Genomic DNA, 20,955 nt, shown 5'->3' on the forward strand with positions numbered 1-20,955 from the left:
TGTCACGTGTCCTTCTTCTTTAGATCTAAGATCAAAGAACTTAGTCTTGTCTCCCGTCATGTGTCTTGAACATCCACTATCTAAAAACTATTTGTTTTTGCTTGTGTAAGACTTCATGCATACCTATAAAAACAATTAAAATGATTTTTCTTGGGACCCAAGTTCTTTGGTCCTTTATTTATTAGTATTAGAAGAAACAAGATTTTTAGGTACCCATATGGCCCTAATAGTCATTGTATGATTTCTTCTAATAGGACAAGTATGATAATTATGACCATTTCTATTACAAAAATTGCAAATAGCATGTGACATATATGAAAAACTTAAATGATTATAATAATATCCTTTTTTGACAAAATTATTTTTATGAAAAGAATTTTGAATATTAGTCTTTGATGTAGAATGATTATCAAAGAAATTTTTATAAGGTTTGTATTTTTGTTTTGGCATATATCCCAAACCTGCCTTGTCAAAAACACATCTTTGACTACTAAGAAGTTTTTCAAAATTTCTTTTTCCATTCGTAAAGTTTTCAATAATATTTTATAAATCGGTTTTCTTCTTATTCAATTCAAGATTTTCATCTTTCAAAATAATACTTTCTTTTCTTAAAATTTCAATTTCGTTTGTTAAAGAAGAATTTTTCTTTTTCAAAGCAGTATACTTGATACCCAATTTTTCAAATTCCTCATATGTCTCTTCTAAAACATTTTGCAATTCTTCATATGAAGGATCTTCAATATTATCAAGATTTGTTACCTCAATGTCATCTTTAGCCATAAGACAAAGATTTGCTGATTCTCCATTGCTTGCTTTACTATCTGAACTACTTTAATCATCATCCCATGTAGCTTTCATTGCTTTCTTGCCCTTGTTTCGATCTTTCTTTAGCAGAGGACAATCTGGTTTGATATGACCAGGTTTATTGCATTTATAACAAATTAAAGTGTCATTTTTACCTGAATCTTTCTTGAAAAACTTTTTGAAAGATTTCCTTGGAGGAGTTCTATTTTTCTTCAAGAACCTCTAAATTCTTCTTGTTATCATCGCAACTTCTTCATCTTTATCTTCATTTTCCTCATCTTCATCACTTTCACTTTCATGAGGAACAGCTTTTAAGTGCTAAGCTCTTCTTTGGCTTTCCTTTTTCTTCTCCTCTTTTCAATGTGTACTCATGGGTGATAAGTGACCCAATGAGTTCATTGACTTTGAGCTTCTTGAGGTCTCTAGCTTCAAGAATCGCTGTAACTTTTGATTCCCAATGTTTTGGTAAAGAGTTGAGAATTTTTATTACTATCTCCACCTTAAAATAAACTTTGCCAAGAGCTGTCAAGCTGTTTATGATGTTAGTAAAACGAGTGTGCATACTAGAAATTGAGTCATCATTATTCATCTTAAACATTTCATATTCATGAGTAAGAATATAAATTTTTGATTCCTTGACTTACGAAGTTCCTTCATAAGTTACTTCCAAGTTATCCTAAATTTCCTTTGCCATAGCGCAATTCATTATTCTATTAAACTCATTTCCATTAAGAGTATTATATAATAAATTCATAGCAGTTAAATTTAAAGTAAAAAGTCTATCGTCTTCACGATCAAACTCTTCTTCTTCCTTTTTTACCTTTACTCCATCAACCACTTTTGTTGGAATATAAGGTCCATTTACAATACATTTCCAGATTTCTCTACCTTGAACTTGAAGAAATATTCTCATTCTAACTTTCCAGAATGAGTCATTATCTCCACAAAAGAGTGGAGGCCGACTGCTAGATTGACCTTCACCAAATGAAGCTGTAATGTTAGATATAAGATCTTAACTCAAAAGATAGTTAATCTTATAATAGAGCTCTTAGCTCTGATAACCAATTGTTGCCTAGATGACTAACACAAGAGGGGGGGTGAATTGAGTTGTATTAAAAAAATAACAATTATAAATCAAATATATAATATAAAATATAAACAAAATATGAAATAACAATAAATATAATGAGTACGGGTAAGAGAGAAGCAAACTCAGTATGTTAACGAGGTTCGGCCCCACTGCCTACGTCCTCGCCTCAAGCTACCCCTTGAGGATTCTCAAATTCACTATTCAACCTCCTTCAGGTGGAGATAGAAACCTTTGAACAACACCGCTACAAAGGATCCGTGTAGAACACCCTCTACACTTGCAATCACCTTACACGTGGTGATTCAACTATTTTCCGTGTAGAATACTTTCTACACGCACAAGGGTTATACACACCTTTTTTCTGATACAAAAGCTAATAGTGGGTAGGTTATCAGAAAACACTCCTCAATGAGTGAAATAAGACCAATACAGCGCAAACTATATCTCTCAAAATGAACAAAGATTAAGGCTCAATGCTTAGAGAAGAGAGAATGAAAGTTTTGAATGAATATTGTATGCTCTTGGTGTTGTAAATGTGAAGCTCTCAAATGATCTATTTATAGGCATATGAGACTTCATATTCAAATTTAAAAAGATTCACATGTCAAAGACATCATCATTCACTTTTTCAAAAAATTCAAATAAAAGGTTCTTCTTTTTCAATTGTAAAAGACAACATCATTCACTTTTTAAAAAAATCGAACCTAATCTTTTACTTTTAGCATATGACAAAATGAGCACACTTTCATTTTCAAAAAATTCAAACCTAATCTTTTACTTTTTGCATATGACAAAATGAGCACACTTTACTTTTCAAATTTTTCAAACAAAATCATCTACCTTTTGTATAAGTCCAAAAAAGCATCAATCACTTTTAAAAATATTCAAATAAAACATACACATGTAAAAGATGACAATCAATCATTTTTAATATTTTCAAAGTTCAACCCTTTAATCAAGGCATGCGCATGTAAAAGATGACAATCAATCATCTTTCAAAATTTTCAAATTTTATTTTCAAAAATATTCATTCACATGTGAAAAATGTATTTTAATGCTTTATGATAAAATATTAATTTTGAGCATTAATCCTAATTTCGAATTTTGAGAGATTACAACATTACTCTATGACTTTAATGTGAACTTATTTCCTTCTTACTCATGCTTGGTTTTTTGATGTGCTTGATTCCATTGTGTGAACAACTTGAGCTTAAAACTCCTTTATTCTTTGAATTCATTTGTTATCATCAAAATCCATGTGTAGATTTATAATCACATGAAACTTGAAACCTTGGGTTCAACACAATAAAACTAGAAGTTAAAAAATTTAAGTTATTTCTTAGTTTCTAAATAATTTTCCAAAAATGTATAATTTTGTTAAGATATAAAATAAATAATAAAATCTACGTCTTTCTATCAACGTAAGCTTTTAGGATAAGTGGTGATTTCACATGATATCAAAATGGAGGTACTAAGTTTAAACCCTACACTCTATACTATTTAATTAAATATTTCTCATGTTGGACTCATAGTCATTAAGGTGGAGTGTTAATATATGAAATAAATAATAAAATCTACATATCCTCATTAGCTCAAGATTTTTAAACAGATGGTGATTTCCAATTTTAATCTTTTTTAAAAAAAATTGATTTAATAGGGTTTTTTTTTTTTTAAATTTTGTTTTGTTGAATTTATAGGTGTAGTTTTATCTTTTTAAGCGGAAAAGGAGATCAACTGAAATTCTTTAGTAGTTTGGGAACATGACAAAATTGCTTTGTTTTTTTTCCTGTCTATCATGATGTCATATAATTTTTCAGGAATGGGACTGTGGTTTGAATTTTCTCTATTTAATTATTTTGATAAGTGGAATTGTTGTTAGGAAAAGTAATATCCGATGGGAGCAACTCCTTCATCTATTGGGATTCTAGATAGCTTCATTTTTTCCACCACCACCATGCTAGTAGTCAAGCATTGACTGACTACAAGTGCTGCTCTCCAATGCTCTCCCACTACAAGAAATTTTCTTTTTAGGGACGAACTAATAAATATTAGTTTGAACCAAAGATTCTGTGACGAATTAGATCGTCTCAAAAAATTGAAAACGTTCGAACTAATAAAATTTAATTCGAACAGATAATTAATCTATTCGAATGCAATATAATCTGTTCGAATTAGTATTAATTCATTCGAACGGTATTATTTAATTGAAAAGATATATTGTTAATGTGACGCCCCCAAATCCCCACGCCCGAACACGGGGAAATCGAGACGTCCGGATGGTGACAACCCGGGTCACCATCCTATCGACGGGTGCCGAGTGTGTGCAAGGCAACATATGTGTACAAAGAAACACGCAGCGGATAACGAAAGTCATAACTAAGTACCAGAATTTTTCTTAACATAATACAAGTTGTTTAAAGCATACATAAAAAAAATATTACAAAACACAAATAGAGTTTTAAAACCATAAAGAAAAGCATAACATCAGCAACCCGGCAGAGCCGCATCCTCGGGCTCAGCCTCCTCCTCCTCATCCTCATCTCCTTCACCAAAAGCTACGGAACCAAAAATGGTACCGCAGGTAAGTAAAACCCAAACACTACCAGATAATAACACATATAGAACTCAAACAATATGCATGAACCATGCCCAATGCACAAAACCCAAAGACACAGTTTTCCACACACGCCAAAATCACATTTTTTATCCGTATGCACCATGACCTCCCCTAGGGGTCATCCGCACACCCTGGCTCCAGTGCCACACCGCAGAGTACCACCACGCATGTGACACCTAACGAGCGATGCCTAGTTCTGTACCCCGCACGTTCGTAGCCAAGCATCCTCTAGCCCTCACCAGCGAAGGGCCACAGAGTCGGTGCGTAGAGCGATGCTCGGTTCCGCGCCCGGCGCGTTCGTAGCCAAGCAACCCCTAGCCCCCGCTCCCGTCGTCTAGCGACAACTCAGGGGACATCACTCAGTTTATTCCGCTCCCGAGTGACCAGAGGAGCTCCACCGGGATAATACCCCATCCCAGCTTGGGGTCGTGATACACACGCACCCGTAAGACCACTTACGCCAATACACAGGCTTTTCACACATAAACAAAAACACACGTGCATGCACCATGTAATGCCATATCAATGCATAATAAGATAACCAACCAACGTAAATCAATAAAACAAGTAACTCCGTCCTCCATCCATCCGACCCCCGAACTCCTCGGACTCAGTCCGGAATCAACCAACCAGCAAATTAATTAATTGAAAGAGCAATATATATTTAAATCTGAAAATAGGGTTTGGAAAATACTTACAGCACTATACGGTAATTTTAGAAAACAAGCGGCGTTGCAAACGGCGGCAGAAAAGCAACGTTACAGTGAAAATTCACTGTGGCCGTGGGTTTGAAAAACCCACTTTTGAACGGGGACAAACTAGGACACGAAATTGATAGGGAATGGTCTAGGGATGGTTGTGAAGCTATTGGAAGTGATGAACGGCCGTGGGTGGCAGCGGAATCGCCGGAAATGGCCGGAAAACACAAATCGGAAACTAAGCTCGTAGGAGCTGTTCCGGTGGTCGTTGGAGGCCGGAAATGGGTGGGTTAGGACGGTAAGGGACCGGTGATGAAGTGGTGAAGAAATGGTGGCCGGAGGTGGAGCGACGGCGGCGGATCGGAGCAAAAACCGTGGGACTTCAAATGGCTTTTCCGGCCAAATGGCCGGCCGGTTGGGGAAGATATTTGGTGGGAAGGTGCACCGGAGGGAGGGGGTTCGAACGGGACCGGCGGCGAGCCAAACGGTGGCCGGACGGTGGCGGTCTGGGCTGTTGAAGTTTCCGGTCGTGAGGGAGAGAGAGAAGAGAGAGAGAACTCGGGGGGGGACGACGCAGGAGCAGGAAGAAAAAGAAAAAAAAAAAAGAAAAAGAAGAAAAAAAAAAGAAAAAGAAGGGAAAAAGAAAGAAGGAAAAAAAAGAGAAAAAGGAAAAAGATGTAAAAAGAAATGAGGTCCAATCCTCATTCCGGAAAACGAAACTAAACCGCCAAAAAGATTAAAAACCACAAAACAACTTAAAGAAATAAAACACAACATCAATTAAATTAAAAACCAATTTTAAAACGCAAATAAATTAAAATAATTAAACTAATATATTAATTAAAATAAAAACAATTATTTCAGCGAAAATACACTCAAAAGCAGGTCATCACATCCTCCCCTCCTTAAAAACAATTTCGTCCTCGAAATTGCAAATGAACCACCAACTTAAAGCAAGCCACAAGAAAGCACATAAACCAACTGTGATCAAGATTAAGACACATACCTTCCTTATTCGAACAAATACGAGTACTGCTCCCTCATGTCCGCTGCTCGCTCCCAAGAGAAGTCTTGAGCTAACGGATCTCCCCAAGCCACTTTAACTAAAGGTATCATCTTGGACCTCAACTGTTGCTCCTTCCAATCCAAAATCTGTGACGGAACAACTTCGTAAGTGAGATCCGGTTGCAACTGAATACCCGCTGGGTCGATGAAGCGTGGTTCTTGCTGTCCAAAGCTCTTCTTCAGGGATGATACGTGGAAGACATCATGAACATCCCCAAAATAATCTGGCAAAGCAACTCTATAGGCGACGGACCCTACTCTCTCCAGAATCTGAAAAGGGCCGACGTACCTCGGATCCAACTTCCTCTTCTTACCAAAACGCTTAACACCTCTCATGGGAGAGACTTTAAGGTAAACCCAATCACCAACTTCAAAAGACAACTCTCTCCTCCTGGTGTCAGCGTAGCTCTTCTGGCGACTCTGAGCTGCCGCCATTTTGTCTCTGATGATCCGGACTTGGTTTTGCATTTCTTGAATTATTTCGGGTCCAATTACCCTACTCTCCCCAACTTCATCCCAACACAAGGGCGACCTACACTTTCTCCCATAAAGAGCTTCATAGGGAGCCATCTGAATGGTCGCATGGAAGCTGTTATTGTAGGCAAACTCGATGAGTGGCAAATGATTTTCCCAACTCCCTTGGAATTCCAAGACACATGCTCGCAACATGTCTTCCAGGGTCTGGATGGTGCGCTCTGACTGGCCGTCTGTCTGCGGGTGATAAGCAGTACTGAACTTCAACTTAGTACCCAAACCTGCCTGCAAACTCTTCCAGAACTGCGATGTGAACCTCGAGTCTCGATCCGACACTATACTCTTTGGTATGCCGTGTAGCCTCACTACCTCTTTGACATACAACTGGGTCAACTTACCCAAAGAGTCGGTGTTATTAACAGGCAGAAAATGAGCACTCTTCGTTAACCGATCCACAATCACCCAAACAGAATTCTTCCCACTAGGTGTTCTCGGCAAACCCACTACGAAGTCCATCGTGATATCATCCCATTTCCACTCAGGAATAGGGAGGGGTTGGAGCATACCTGCAGGTCTCTGATGCTCGGCCTTTACCTGACGGCATGTGTGACATTTCTCCACATATAAGGCAACGTCCTTCTTCATTCCATCCCACCAGTAATGTTTTTTCAAATCTCGATACATCTTTGTACTGCCGGGATGAACTGAATACGGGGCCGCATGAGCTTCCGCCATGATCCGTTCTTTGAAATCTGAATCCTTTGGGACCACTCTGCGATCTCGGAACCGAAGTATCCCATCATTATCCATGCTATAATGCAACGGCCCTCGAGATTTTCAGACTCTTTTCCTGATGTTCAGCAGCTTTGGATCCTTTCTTTGGAGAGTTTTCAATTCTTCAAAATCAGTTACCCGAATATCAAGAACTGAAGACAAAATCTCTACTTGCTGCGAACTCTCTATAAGGAGCCTTCTCATCCCACAAAGCAACGATTCCAATTCTGACGGCTCGGCTTCATCTTCCAAATGTGACTTCCGGCTCAAAGCATCAGCAACTATATTAGCCTTCCCCGGATGGTACTTGATCTCACACTGATAGTCACTGATTAGCTACAGCCATCGCCTCTGCCTCATATTCAGATTTTTCTGGGAAAACAAATGCTTCAAACTCTTGTGATCAGTAAATACCTCGCAAGCTTCCCCATACAAGAAGTGCCTCCAGATCTTAAGGGCAAAAACAATCGTAGCCAATTCTAGATCGTGCGTCGGATAATTCTTTTCATGGTCCTTTAGCTGACGAGATGCATAGGCTACAACCCGTCCTTCCTGCATAAGGACACAACCCAAACTGAACTTAGACGCATCACTGAAGACTACGAATGGCTTATGCGGTTCTGGGAGTGCTAACACTGGTGCCGTTGTCAACCTGTTCTTTAATTCCTGGAAGCTTCTCTGACATTTTTCTGACCAAACAAATTCTGTATTCTTCTGAGTCAAAGCTGTGAGAGGTCCGAATAGGCAAGTAAAACCCTCTACAAATCTTCGGTAGTAACCGGCGAGCCCCAAGAAACTCCTGATCTCACGTACTGTAGTCGGGCGCTGCCATGACAATATGGCTTCTACCTTACTAGGATCAACTGCCACTCCGCCCCGGGAAATTACATGCCCAAGAAATTTAACTTCTTCCAACCAGAACTCACACTTGCTGAGCTTGGCGTATAGCTGGTGTTCTCTCAATCTCTCAAGTACCAGACTAAGATGATACACATGCTCTTCAACATCTCGGGAATAAATCAGTATATCATCAATAAATACTACCACAAAGGAATCCAGATAAGGTCGAAACACTCGATTCATTAAATCCATGAAAGCTGCAGGGGCATTAGCTAACCCAAACGGCATCACCTTGAATTCATAATGCCCATACCTCGACCTGAAAGCAGTTTTAGGCACATCCTGGTCTCTGATTCTCAGCTGGTAGTATCCCGACCTCAGATCAATCTTAGAGAACACGGCTGCTCCTTGAAGCTGGTCAAACAAATCATCAATCCGCGGGAGAGGGTATTTATTTTTTATGGTCACCTTGTTCAATTCCCGATAGTCAATGCACATACGGAGGGTTCCATCTTTCTTCTTAACAAATAAAATTGGTGCTCCCCACGGCGACGTACTAGGCTGAATAAATCCCTTCTCTACCAGTTCTTGCAACTGAGCCTTCAACTCTTTCAATTCAGCCGGTGTCATGCGATAAGGAGCTTTATGCACAGGAGCCGCTCCAGGTTCCAAGTCTATAACAAACTCCATCTCCCGAACAGGGGGTAGTCCGGGCAAGTCATCCACAAACACATCGGGGAACTCTTCCACAACTGGAATGTCTGCCAAAGATTTCTTCTCAGACGGCGTGGACACCATCTGCACCAAGAATGCATCCGCTCCCCATGCAATCTCTCGTCTTGCCTGAATCGCCGATATAATTATCGGTTTTTCTTTTAATCTACTCCCCGCAAATTCCAGACAATCACCATCTGGAAGCTGAGAGCTTATCCGACTTCTGCAATTAATACTCGCAGAATATCGGTATAGCCAATCCATCCCGAAGATGATATCAAAACCCAACAGCTTGAACACCACCAAATCCGCATCCAAGAACCTTCCCTCAAAGTTTAACGGGCATCCCAAAGCAACCTTGGAACACCACACCATCTCGCCATCGGGTAGAGCCACTACCATAGACTTCGGCAACGGCTCCGTGACCAAATTACACACCCGAGCAAACATGGAAGATACAAACGACCGTGAAGCACCGGAATCAAACAAAGTATAAGCATAAAACTCATACAAACGAACTCTTCCTGAACCAAACACATCAACCCATGAAATCCAAAAAGCAAAGAATAAACCACAAACACCAAAAATTAAATCCAACTTAAGATTAAATTAAACCATACCTGTAATTACTCCAGCATCATGGGTCGCTGGTGCCTCATCATCCACCTCTCCGGGTGTGACAGCATAAACCCGGGCTTGTACTGCTTGTCTCGGGTTGGTTCTTCCACCGTGTCTACCTCCACGGCTTTCTTGTACTCTGACGGAGCAATCCCGAGCGATATGTCCCCCTTGGCCGCACCAGTAACACTGGGGTTCGCTACTCATCCGACACTCGCCCTCATGAGCTCTATTACAAGCTCCACAAATAGGCACCCGTCCTCCCATACGAACACCTAAGGACGTAGGAGGTCGAGTTCCGGTCCGCTGAACAAACTTCTGGGGCGAACCCGAGCTGCTTCCTTCACCAGAAAAACTCCGCCTCTTATGCCCTGGAGGGGAACCCACACTCAGATTATTTTCCCGCTCCACAAGGGTAACCACATCCACTAATTCCTGAAAAGTGGATATCCGATGGCTGACCACCATACGGCGTATGTCATGACGCAGCCCCTCCTGGAAACGATCTGCCCGCATCTCCTCAGTGGCGACAAGGTGAGGAGCAAACAGCTCAAGTTCTATGAACCTCCGGGCGTACTGTTCCACTGTCGCGCCCCCTTGGACCAGATTGGAGAACTCTCTTGCCTTTTGCTTCCTTACCGATGCAGGAAAGAAGCGGTCATTGAACTCCTTCTTGAAACGCTGCCAGGTCACCGCAGCGAAAGATCCCAGTTCAGATTCCAACAGCACCCTCTTGGTATCCCACCAATCAGAAGCGGTACCTTGCAAGAGATAGCTGGCGTAGAGTACTTGCTGTGCCTCAGTGCATCCACACACCTCAAAAGTTTTCTCCAGATCTTTGATCCATTTTCCAGCCTGAAGTGGATCCTCATTTCCAGTGAAGTGTGGAGTCCTATGCGTCAGGAAGCGCTCATAGGTGCATCCGGCTTGCACCATGCTACTGGACCCTCCTGGATACATCCAAGGCCCTCCCTGATATGGCCAAGGACCTCCTGGTTGTGGCCAAAACCCTTCTTGTTGCGGACAAGGCTCTCCTGACGATGGATAAGGTCCTCCTGATGGTGGCCAAGGACCCCCTTGTGGTGGCCAAGGTCCTTGTGGTGGCCAAGGCCCTGCCTGTTGAGACCTCGCACTCTGTTGCATAAACTCCGTCATCTGCCGAATTGCTTCGGCTATGGAGTCATCCCTGGAGGTATTGTCCCGTAACTCCTGAGTATTTTTCCTTGGTCTCCCCATAATCCTGCCACAACACCACTCTTGACCCTCCTTAAAAAAAAACAAATAAAACCATCATAAAACCAACAAAAACAAAACCAACACCACACAGCAAGAAACAAAAGAAACTAGCTTGCAAAAACATAACTAAATAAATACAAACAAACAAACAAACTCAAACAAATAAAACAAATAAAACAACTATACTTAACATAAATTTTAAAACACAACTTTAAAAAGCATTCTGGTACTGCCTACGGGACATGTGATTTTACCCAGAGCCAAACTGCTCTGATACCACCTGTGACGCCCCTAAATCCCCACACGGGGACACGGGGAAATCGAGACGTCCGGATGGTGACAACCCGGGTCACCATCCTATCGACAGGTGCCGAGTGTGTGCAAGGCAACATATGTGTACAAAGAAACACGCAGCGGATAACGAAAGTCATAACTAAGTACCAGAATTTTTCTTAACATAATACAAGCTGTTTAAAGCATACATAAAAAAAATATTACAAAACACAAATACAGTTTTAAAACCATAAAGAAAAGCATAACATCAGCAACCCGGCGGAGCCGCATCCTCGGGCTCAGCCTCCTCCTCCTCATCCTCATCTCCTGCACCAAAAGCTACGGAACCAAAAATGGTACCGCAGGTAAGTAAAACCCAAACACTACCAGATAATAACACATATAGAACTCAAACAATATGCATGAACCATGCCCAATGCACAAAACCCAAAGACACATTTTTTATCCGTATGCACCATGACCTCCCCTAGGGGTCATCCGCACACCCTGGCTCCAGTGCCACACCGCAGAGTACCACCACGCATGTGACACCTAACGAGCGATGCCCAGTTCTGTGCCTCGCACGTTCTTAGCCAAGCATCCTCTAGCCCTCACCAGCGAAGGGCCACGGAGTCGGTGCGTAGAGCGATGCTCGGTTCCGCGCCCGGCGCGTTCGTAGCCAAGCAACCCCTAGCCCCCGCTCCCGTCGTCTAGCGACAACTTAGGGGACATCACTCAGTTTATTCCGCTCCCGAGTGACCAGAGGAGCTCCACCGGGATAATACCCCATCCCGGCTTGGGGTCGTGATACACACGCACCCGTAAGACCACTTACGCTAATACACAGGCTTTTCACACATAAACAAAAACACACGTGCATGCACCATGAAATGGCATATCAATGCATAATAAGATAACCAATCAACGTAAATCAATAAAACAAGTAACTCCGTCCTCCATCCATCCGACCCTCGAACTCCTCGGACTCAGTCCGGAATCAACCAACCAGCAAATTAATTAATTGAAAGAGCAATATATATTTAAATCTGAAAATAGGGTTTGGAAAATACGTACAGCGCTATACGGTAATTTTAGAAAACAAGCGGCGTTGCAAACGGCGGCGGAAAAGCAACGTCACAGTGAAAATTCACTGTGGCCGTGGGTTTGAAAAATCCACTTTTGAACGGGGACAAACTAGGACACGAAATTGATAGGGAATGGTCTAGGGATGGTTGTGAAGCTATTGGAAGTGATGAACGGCCGTGGGTGGCGGCGGAATCGCCGGAAATGGCCGGAAAACACAACTCGGAAACTAAGCTCGTAGGAGCTGTTCCGGTGGTCGTTGGAGGCCGGAAATGGGTGGGTTAGGACGGCAAGGGACCGGTGATGAAGTGGTGAAGAAATGGTGGCCGGAGGTGGAGCGACGGCGGCGGATCGGAGCAAAAACCGTGGGACTTCAAATGGCTTTTCCGGCCAAACGGCCGGCCGGTTGGGGAAGATATTTGGTGGGAAGGTGCACCGGAGGGAGGGCGTTCGAACGGGACCGGCGGCGAGCCAAACGGTGGCCGGACGGCTGCGGTCTGGGCTGTTGAAGTTTCCGGTCGTGAGGGAGAGAGAGAAGAGAGAGAGAACTCGGGGGGGACGACGCAGGAGCAGGAAGAAAAAGAAAAAAAAAAGAAAAAGAAGAAAAAAGAAAAGAAAAAGAAGGGAAAAAGAAAGAAGGAAAAAAAAGAGAAAAAGGAAAAAGATGTAAAAAGAAATGAGGTCCAATCCTCATTCTGGGAAACGAAACTAAACCGCCAAAAAGATTAAAAACCACAAAACAACTTAAAGAAATAAAACACAACATCAATTAAATTAAAAACCAATTTTAAAACGCAAATAAATTAAAATAATTAAACTAATATATTAATTAAAATAAAAACAATTATTTCAGCGAAAATACACTCAAAAGCGGGTCATCACAGTTAAAATTGTAATAATACATATTTTTTCTATTAATTTTTTATCATTTTCAAATTAAATAAAAATTTCTATATATTATATGTTATGATTTACAATGAATTAAAATATTTATGAATTCATAAATTAATTTTATGTAATTATTTTAAAAATATTTTAGTTAAATAAATATTACTTTAAAGATAGTGTCATTTTTTCAATTATCGTGAACATTAAGTATAATGAGAAGAAAATATAATTAACAATAAAGAGGCTAACAAATACTAAAAATAAAAATCATACATTAATTACATCCCAAAAAGAGTTAGACATTCTATACAACATATAAAAGTTAAAATAATAACTAACAATATCTATTTATTAAGTAAATCAAAATCCTTCTGTAAGGTATGTAAGCGTCCTTCCACGTCCTTAAACTTATCCATGATGGGCTGAATGAAGTCCCTGAATATAATTTGGCGGTGCTCTGCCAATATAGCTCGTACCTCATCCGGAGTAGCTCCAGCAGGTTGTCTCTCAACAGGGGCAGTAGCAGTAGAAGCTGGATCAGTAGGCGGAGGCTGATCCTATACTGCATGAGTCTTCGGTAAGTGACCCCTGCTCTTGCTGAATGTGATCCTGTTAACGGGCCCCATCTGTGGGGTTCTCCGCTCAGTCGAAGTCACTTAAACCCCCGATTGGAGTAGGAGGTTAGATATCAGCAGTGCAAATGGTAGACTACCTTCACCCGAATAGCGTGACTCTAATCGAATGCGAAGGAAGAAATATAATGCCATATCAATCGGCTCCCCCTGTGCTAACCGTAACAAAAATCTAGCCCACTCGATCCTGAAATCAGTCTTGTGTTTTTTTGGATCAATATTATATCTGACAATCAGATTAAGCATTCTAAAAAATGCTATACAGTCGGCCTGTCGGATCACTTTACTGCCATCATATGGAGAAGCCGAAGGCTCTCGCACAATGTCATGAACCTGATCATTTGTGAGACCATCATCAGGTACCTCAACGCGGCTCTCACTATCATCTAAGCTATCATCCAGCTCTACGGCTGTACATCCAGTGTTGGCAATGAGGATACGACTGGTGTGTCCTCTCCAGATGGTGCAGTCGCTGCTCTCTCTGGTGCTGGTGTTGCAGGATATGCACTGAGCTCCCATCGCAGATCAAGAAACTCAGCAATAATGCGGGGAGAAAAGATAATACTCACTCCCCGGACTACTAAGTTGTAGCACAGAGCAGCACCAAACTGCTCTCCCATGGCACGGTAAAACTCACCGACCATCTCAGGATATGCTGCGCCCCTCTGCCGATAGATCGGCGTCCATCCACGATCGGTGATGATGTCATGTATGCTCCGTCCCTCCCAAGTGAGATCACGGAAGTCATCCAGAATGATATCCCGCTCAACAAGTATAGGCTGCACGGCAGGCTGAGAAGGAGCTGCTTCGCTACTTTGGCCTGTCTGGGGTCGGGAATGTTTTCTTCCACTACTGCTTGCCATTAGTATACTATTGATCTACAAAACAATTATGTAATTTATCTAAAGTGAATTAAAGAACATAAATGTTGTGTTGCAGTGTTTGGCAAATCTTTATTCGAATGAATTAAAATTGGTTCGAATCAGGGCTGCCAAATATCATGTTTAGTTCGAATGATTAAAATTCAATTCGAATGGCCTAAATTTTCATTTGAATGAAGTAAAAGTTCATTCGAATGGAATTTAACGTCATTCGAATGACCATAAAATTAATTCGAATGATCTCATAAAACATCTATTCGAATGAGCAAGAAGTCCATTCGAATGAAGTTCTTTTCCATTCGAATGAGCATAAATTTCATTTGAATAGAATTTACGCTCATTCGAATGGGACTGAGCCAAATAGACATGTTGAGTCGACTCAGTCCCGAATCTACAAATCCAAAATATTCAATGTACCAATATTTTTTAATCGGTAGAAATAATTGAGGAGTAAAGCCCCATCATTTCTATTGATTACTTTTGTGTCATTTAACCCCAAAACAACAAAATGGGGTCGGATTGATTCAAAATCTGAACCCCCCAAAACCAATGATTTAATCGGTAAAAATAAATGGAATTTAACCCATACCTCTTGTTGTAGGGGATTTGAGGACTTGGTCGGAGTTTGTGGCGGCGTTGGAGCTGTGAATGGCAGAGGATTCGATCGAACGGTTCAAATGAGAGGATGCACGAATGGCCGGAGAAGAAACTGTATCGCGGCTTAAATAACGTAAATTAGTTCGAACTGAAAGGGTATATGTTCGAATGAATATTATAATAATTCATAAATAATTTGATATATATAAGTACAAGAGGTAAAACAATATATACTAGTATTAGTACTAATACTTAAATTATGCATTAGATGAGTATAAAATAGTCTCAGGTAAAGCATTGAATTATATAGTAATATACTAAGTCTATAGTAAAACATTGCATTAAATATAAGTATAAAATACATATATCTAATATATTTAGTTTGTGTATTAGTAATTAATAAACCAAGTACTTAGAATATATTAGAAAGTATTATAGTACTATTAGTTTTCAAATATTTATGCTATCTATACTATAATAGATAGTATTATACTATTAGTGATACTTAGTATTATACTTATAGTGATACTAATTATAAGTATAACACTATTAGTGATACTAAATAAAATATTAGTCTATTAGTAATACATAATATTATAGATTGATAAGAAACTTAGTATTATGCTATTAGTGATACTTAGTATTATATAGTGTATTGTATTTTATTATATACTAATAATAATATTTGGTGTATATTTATATATTTCTATTATTATCTGTTCGAACGCATATAAAATTGTTCGAATGGATATAAAGTTTGTTCAAATGGAGTTTTTTTGTTTGGAGGGAAAATTTGCGCCAAATTATCGGTATATGTTGGAGAATATTCCTTTTTTTGTTCGAACTGAAATATTATTAATTCGAACGGGAAAATATTGTGGGAAAAATTCATGATTTTTATGATTTTCGCGTTTGAACTTGTAAAAAATATATTCGAACGTAAATTCACATATTATTAATCCAATCCTTTCACTTCATTTTCACTCGGATTGAAGTTTAAGAAATGGAGAGAGAGCGTGGCAGAGGCTGTTAGAGAGTGTTGTGGAGAGAGACCTTCAAAGAAGTGAGAGAGAAGAGATTCTTGAGAGAGAAGAAAGAAGGACAAGAGGTAAATGGTTTTTTTGTTATTTTTCATTCCGATTTTCGTTTACAAGTACAATTTCATTTGTTGCATTTATTTGTTGGGATAGAACAACTGTTTAATGTGTTTTATGCATATATAGGTATTGTGGATTGATATTTTTATTGGATTGCAAAAATTAGAGGTAAGTTTTTATAGTTTTCTAAGTTATTTAATAATCATATTTAGGGATAATTATATAGTTTCCAATGTATTGCATTGAAATATGCCATCATGTATATGAAAATTGTGTTTTGCGATTCAATTTTTTGCTTTTTTTTCGTGACTGGTTTCTGGCTTTGTCTCATTCGAACACTCTGAATACCGTTCGAATTGAATGTATTCTGTTCGAACGGAATCAAATGATGGCTTTATTCTATTCGAACATATTGAGTGTTTGTTCGAATAGTATCAATTAGATGATAGTTATAATGTAATTATAAAATGTAATTATAATGTATAATTATAAATATTTAAGTACTGTATTGTAATATTCAAAAACTTAAAATATAATTATTTGATATTTAATAAAACAAGTTTAATGTATTAGTGAAAATATTTAATAGATTAATACTAAAAAAAAAACCATAAAATATTAGTTATAAAAATTTATAATTAAATATTTGAAAATATTTAAGTACTCTAATTCAGATGATTAATACTCTAAATATTCTTATTGTACTTAATTAAAGAATTATAATGTATAATTAATTCTATTTAAGTACTCTAATTAATAGATTAATACTTAAATTATAATTATAAAATATAAGTTATAAAAAATTATAATTAAATATTTGAAAATATTTAAGTACTCTAATTAAGATGATTAACATGATGGAATCTTTAAGTAAAGAATTATAAGTACTTAAATATATTTAAGGGCCCATCATGTATACTTGTAATGTAATCTTGTAATGTATTTGTGATGTATACTTGTTATGTTTATTACTGAGGGTTTGGATTTTCTAATTATTTTACATGCAGTTAAACCTTAGACCCGTTCGAGAGTTGTGGCCAAATATTCTCGTAAAGAATGTTTGGGTATAACTCTTGAATTGTCCAAAGTGGACAGTTTGGGATTCTATCATCTATATGGCATATATATTCAGTTAAAACTTATGTGTTAGTCAATTAAAATTATAGTTTAACATTTTCTTACATTCTTCGAGTATGTAGTTCGTAAATTTCTCAGCCAATGAATAGGGTCGATGACTTACTGTGACTAGCATACTTGAAGAATTGTAGGGAAATGCTGCCGAAATTTTTACTAACATACGAGTTTTGGACTGAGTATATATGCGATATAGATGATAGTCTCTCGAATGGGATAGGACCAATTAACTTAAAAATAGATGGTACCCAGACACGTTTATTGTAATAGTTTATTGATAGTGCTTATCCGATGAATTGGGTTTTTTATAGATGGATAAGAGTTGGATGTTGTTGGGAGATAGATTTGGTTGAGACTATAAGCAATATGCACAAGGGGTGAAGTCTTTCTTAGAATTTGCTTGTGGGAGTGTTGATAGTCGATGATTTATAAGATGCCCATGCAAGAAGTGCAAAAACCTTAGTTCATATAATATGATGGCTGTGGAGGATCATTTATTCATAAATAGGTTTGATCCAAAATATTCACATTGGGTTTTACATGGAGAACCATTTCCTAAGGGAGTTCGATTTGGCAGTAATCTCAATCAGATGGATGAATGTAATGAGATCGGCACGGACAACATAAATGATGTTGTTTCTGATGATAGTTATGATAATGGAGAAGATATGACTGAAATATTAGGGGATCTTGGCGCAGGCATATTTGGTGCCAGGGATGGAGAAGGAACATCTGCATAATCATTTGAGGGAAATGAAGAATTTAGATTACTGTGGGAGGATGCAGAACGAGAATTGTACCCAGGGTGCACCTGTCATAACAAGTTGTCATTCACTGTCAGGCTGCTCCATATTAAGTCTATTTATCGTATTTCTGCAAAGGTCATCGATATGTTGCTTGAATTATTTAAAGAGGCTCTCCCACAGGATAACGTAGTACCTCAAAATTTTTATGAAGCGAAGAAATTGAAGCGAGGTTTAGGATTTGATTATAATATCATCCACGCATGTAAAAATGATTGTATTCTCTTCTGCCATGCATGTAAAAATGATTGTATTCTCTTCTGGAAGCAATATGCAGAATTTGATTCATGTCCGGTGTTCATGAGTCAAGATGGACATCAGATAAGCGTAATGTACCCCATAAAGTGCTAAGACATTTTCTGCTTATTCCTCGACTTCAGAGATTGTTTACTTCCCGGATGACTGCGACAGATATGACTTGGTATCACACAGGGAGAGTTCAAAATAATCAATTCCTCATGCATCGTGCAGATTCCTTACAATGGAAGAAATTTGATGACGAGTATCCATGGTTTGCCAGAGAACCTCGCAATGTACGTCTTGGGTTAGCAACTGATGGCTTTAATCCATTTGGCAACATGAGCACTTCTCATAGCACCTAGCATGTCATAGTAATGCCTTATAATTTGTCACCATGGAAGTGTATGAAAGATCCCTATTTTATGATGATTCTATTAATCCCAGGGCCAAAGTCACAAGGAAATGAAATAGACGTATATTTGCAGCCAATGATAGCAGAGTTGAAAGAGTTGTGGGAGCAGGGTGTCAATACATATGATATGGCCATGTCGGGAGAATTCAAGATGCATGCTGCAGTACTTTGGACAATAAATGATTTCCCAGCATACGGTAATTTGTCTGAGTGGAGCACGAAAGAAAAGATGGCTTGTCCTGTTTGTAACAAAGATACACAGTTTCAGTAGTTAATGAATGGTCAGAAATTATGTTTCATGAGACATTGTAAATATCTACCTCATGATCATAGATGGCGTTCAAATAGAGCATTGTTTGATGGAAGGGTTGAGCGTAGGTCATTACCACCAGAGTATTCTGCTATTGATATTCTCACTCAATTGGAAGATGTTCCAAACAATAGATTTGAGAAAAATGCAAGATGTCGAAAGAGGAAAAGACAAGCAGTGGAATTGAATTGGACAAAAAAAAGTATTTTTTTTGAGTTGCCATATTGGTCTACCTTGACATTGCGTCACAATCTAGACGTTAAGCACATTGAAAAAAATATATGCGAGAATATTTTGGGTACCCTGATGTCAATACAAGGGAAGACAAAAGATATAGTCAACTCTTGTAAATATTTAAAAGAGTTGGAAATAAGATCGGAGTTGCATTTGCAAGATACTGGGTCGTCAGCTTATATGCCCCTTAGATGGTATACACTTTCGAGTGATGAGAGAAAGAAATTCTGTGACTGGTTCATGACAATCAAATTACCTGATGGGTATGCTTCAAACATGTCAAGATGTGTCTGTCTGTCTGAGCTCATGATTGGAAGATAACTGGTCTCAAAAGTTACGACTGCCATATATTTCTGCAGCGATTGTTGCCAGTTGGTGTGCGCAGAAAGCTTACTCGAGATGTTCGTGCAGCTCTGACAGAATTAGGACGATTTTTCAGGAGTATTTGCAGTAGAACGTTGAAGGTTGATGCCTTAATAAAAATGAAAGCTGGCATTACATTAATATTGTGCAAGTTGGAGAGTTTGTACCCACCTTCATTCTTTGATGTAATGGTTCATTTGGCTCTGCATCTACCTCGTGAGGCTTTAGTTCCTGGCCCTGTTCAGTATAGATGGATGTATCCTATTGAAGGGTTTTTGAGAAAACTTAAGCGATCTGTAGGGAATAAGGCTCGTCCGGAAGGATCGATCACAGAATCATATATTCATAATGAGTGGCATACATTTTGTTCAATGTATTTTCGTGGGTTGATACTAGATTTACAAGACCAGATCGAAATTATGAAGGTGGACAAATGGGAGTTTCGTCAGCATTTACTGTGTTTTCCCAGAAAGTACGTTCCATTGGTGCACAAGGGGGCTATGACCTATGTGGGCGAGAGTTTGAAAGAGCTCGCTGGTATGTCTTGAATAACTGTGAAGAGATTGAACATTATTTGAGGTTAGTGATGATCATCTAATTTAATAGTATTTTTAAGTGTATTTATAATAATATAGTAAATATTGATACCAATTAATAGCTCACATTAACATACGTAGTGAACATATATAACTACCGCAAACGAATGGTGTGACTGACGTAGAAAAAACACACAAAGAAGAATTTGTCTCGTGGTTTGAACATACGGTATTACTAAAAGTAAATATGCACAATTATTTTAAATTTTATACATTTTGTATATGGTATTGATATTTATATATGATATTGATATGAGTAGAATAAAATTTATTTATGTAGGTTGTATCGAAATATAGTGAACATTCAAATGAAATCTCACCAGAAGTATATGCTTTGGCATGTGGTCCATCTAAGCGGGCTATCCAATATTCAGGATGTTTGGTGCATGGATATAGATTTCACACAGCAAACAGAGAACGATATAGGAAAACTCAAAATTGTAGGGTCGTAGTCGAAGGAAGCCATGTGGATGATAATATCG

This window comes from Carya illinoinensis, chromosome 4 (genome assembly GCF_018687715.1).
Source record: "Carya illinoinensis cultivar Pawnee chromosome 4, C.illinoinensisPawnee_v1, whole genome shotgun sequence".
Taxonomy (NCBI): domain Eukaryota; kingdom Viridiplantae; phylum Streptophyta; class Magnoliopsida; order Fagales; family Juglandaceae; genus Carya; species Carya illinoinensis.